Below are 3,234 nucleotides of genomic sequence, written 5' to 3'. Positions count from 1 at the left end.
GGCCGCGGCCCCGCCGTAGGGTGGTCGCTGCCCCGACGCTCTGTCGGGCGGTCGTCGCAGCCGAGCCGCCAACCTCCACGACCGTGGCGTGCGCTCAAGTTTAGGTTTAGGGTGAGGGCGCGCGCAGCAGCTCACCCTCTGACGTCCGGATCTTCTGCCCTCTCCAGCAGTGCCTCAACCAGCAGCGCCACCTGCCGCCGCTCCGCCGCCGGCAGCGCCGCCACGCCTCGCGCGCCCACCGCGCGCGACAGCTGGTGCAGCGACGCGCTGACGTGGACATTGTTGAGGGCGGGAAGCTTCCCGTCGAGGGCCGCCTGCAGCTGCGGCCAGGTGGAGCAGCTGGTGATCTGGCGTGTCAGCAGCACCGCGGTGACGGCCCCAGTTGAGCTGCTGGGGGATGGCTCATCTGAATCAGATGCGGGGGCGCCGCCTTGGAAGAGACGCACGGGACCACGGCCGCCCTGCTGCTGCCGCCGCCCGTCCCATTGCTGCTGCTGCTGCTCCTGCCGCTGCTGCTCTGGCGGCGACCGGCCCTGATACGGCCGGCGGCCCTCCCATGACTCCTGCCGCTGACTGTGCCGCTGCGCCTGGTCGCCCCGCCCGGAACGGCCGCGGCCCGCGGCGCCCCACTCTTGCTGCTGCTGTTGCCTTCCCCGCCCTCTACCCCGCCCGGAACCGCCGCCGCCCCGCTCATGCTGGCCCCATGACGCCTCTCGCCCCTGCTGGGCAGCCACGGCTGCAACGGCGCTGCGGGACCGCAGCTGCCGCGATGTGCGATGGGATTGTGTGATCCTACGCCCTGAGATCAGCCACCGAAGGCATGAGGAGCAGGGGCTGAGATATGCAATCCCCCATGGAGCTCTTCCGCTGAGGCCGGTGGCCGTGGCCGTGCTGCTGCGCATCAAAGCGGCGGCCGCAGCGTCCGCTAGCGGCGTGTTGGTAGTTTCAAAAGTGCCACCGCGTTCAGCGTGCCGAATGTTCAAAGCAGCTCAATATCTCTTCTACGTAGCATTCGCTGAGTCTTCCAGGTGCTTGGAGGGACGCGTCGAGATTGTGATGCCAGATCGTTATTGCCGCGGGTGAGGGTCATGGATAATATGATTATATGATTTATCTACATATGTATGCCTCACACACATTGCGCAGAGGTCGTATTGCGCTGCACCCTGGTCACGGCAACTCCATCTCCCCATGGTGCACAGCCCACCCCCGACAAATCAATGGCACATCCGATGATTCTCAGTGAGTTTCAATATCTCTTATTGCTAGCGTCGCATTCTTTACCTGACGCCACACCCGCTCGTGAGCAGTTCCTGTGCCATCCCCGCCAAGCGGAGCTCAATATGCGGGGAGACTCGGCACAGAGGTGTCCAAATTATCTAGCATAAATCCGTATCACGCGCAGAGTGCAGGCGCTGCGACACCACGCCGGGCGGCTGCACCTTGGCAACAAGTGCCCACGTCACACCATGTCGGACATCCCCGACTCAGTCCTCGCCCATGTAGCGCAGTGGCTGCCGCTGGCAGACCGCGCGTGTGTGTCTTGCACCTCTCGCGCATGGCGTCGAGCCGCGCCTGTCGACGCCGCCCAGCTGCTCCCCCTCGGCCGAGCCACTCATGCACATCGAGGCTGCGCCTTGGCGGGCGGCCCCCTGCTGCACATTGACCTCCAAACCTGCCGCCAGCAGCAGCAGGCAGCCGCGAGCCCCCTTGCCTGCCTGGCACTCAGCGCATCCCTCACTGTGACACCCTCGACGCGGCCCCTGCTGGCCGCCGCGTCGCGCCTGCGCACGCTGCGCCTGCACAGCGCCGACCCCGGTGCGCTGCTGCGGGCGTTGCCGCCCCCGAGCAGCGTCACATCCCTGGAGCTTCTGCTGTCATGCTGCGCCAGCGGCAGCAGCCACCTCGCCTCCGAGCCTGCCGCAACCAGTGCAGGGGCAGCGGTATCAGCAGCGGCAGCGGAGGCGTGGACCCACGAGAACCTGTCTGCCATTGCGCTGAGCCTGGGAGCAGGCGCGCCGCAGCTGCGCTCACTTGCAGTCCGCTGCAGCGCCGCGGCATTCTTCGAGGCGGACGGCGCCGCGCTTCAGGTGCTCGGTGCGCTTGGAGGCCTGACGTGCCTGGCGCTCGGCCCGGCGCCGGCGCCAGCGGCCGCCGCAGCACACACACACAACCCCCAGCAGTCCGCGGATGGGGGTACGCCGCTGCTCGGCTTCTCGCGCCCGCCGGCCTGGCTGGACCTCCTGCCTGAGCTGCAGCAGCTTGAGCTGCACCTGGCTGACTCAGCGGCGGCCCCCATCGAGGGCGCGGCCCTTGACCGGGCCGGGCGCGTTCCGGACGCGTCCCTCGTGCTGCGGGCCGACGCGGGGCCGAGGGTCGTCGCGGCACTGCCGGCGCAGCTGGCGGCGGTGACGGGGCTCACGCGGCTGGCGGTGCAGTCGTTCGGATTCGAGGTGCGGCGAGTGAACGCAGGGCCGCGCGCCGCATCCTCGCAGGCACACATGCCAGTCAAGCCGCAGTCGTTTACCCGCGGCACTTGCCCCACGCCAGCGATGCGACGTCCCACGTGCTCCCTTGTCTTTCACGATGGGCGCCGGTGCGCATCCGGCGCTGCGCGCGGGCTGCGGCCTGTCAGCCCAGTGCAATGCACCCGCAACACCCCCTCCATAACACCCCAACCTCACCCAAACGCAGGACGCCGGCGGCTGGACCTGCCTCGGGCGCTTCGACGCGTCCCCGCTGGCAGCCCTGCCAATCCTGTCCGACCTGGGCCTGCTCCTGCGCACCTGGGGGTCCGAGCACCTGGACGCGCTGGCGGTGGAGGGCCTGGAGCGACTGACGCAGCTGCGGCGCCTGCTCGTCACCGTGACAAGCACACCCGGGTGTCGGGGTCCGTTTGGCGGCGGCAGCCGCGTGGGAAGCACGGTCCTCGGCGGCGGCGGCGGTGGCGGCAGCCGATCTTGGATGCAGGAGGTGCGGCTGTCGCTGCCTCTCTCCCTGCCGCCGGCCGTGGCGGTGGCGGGCGGTGGGTCCGGACGTAGCGGCGGCGGCGGCAACGGCAGGTGCGAGGAGATACACCTGGCGTGCAGCGGCGCTATGGTCGTCCGCAACAGCCGGGCCCTTGCGCTCGCGCGCGGCGCTGCGCTGGCCCGTGCCCTCGTCTTTGAGGAGGACGCGCCAGCGCTGCCGGCGGCGGACGCCGCCCCCGCCGACGCCTGCGGCGGCGCGGCGGGG

This window comes from Monoraphidium neglectum (assembly GCF_000611645.1).
Source record: "Monoraphidium neglectum strain SAG 48.87 unplaced genomic scaffold scaffold03185, whole genome shotgun sequence".
Classification (NCBI taxonomy): Eukaryota; Viridiplantae; Chlorophyta; class Chlorophyceae; order Sphaeropleales; family Selenastraceae; genus Monoraphidium; species Monoraphidium neglectum.
This window is presented reverse-complemented; position numbering follows the sequence as displayed.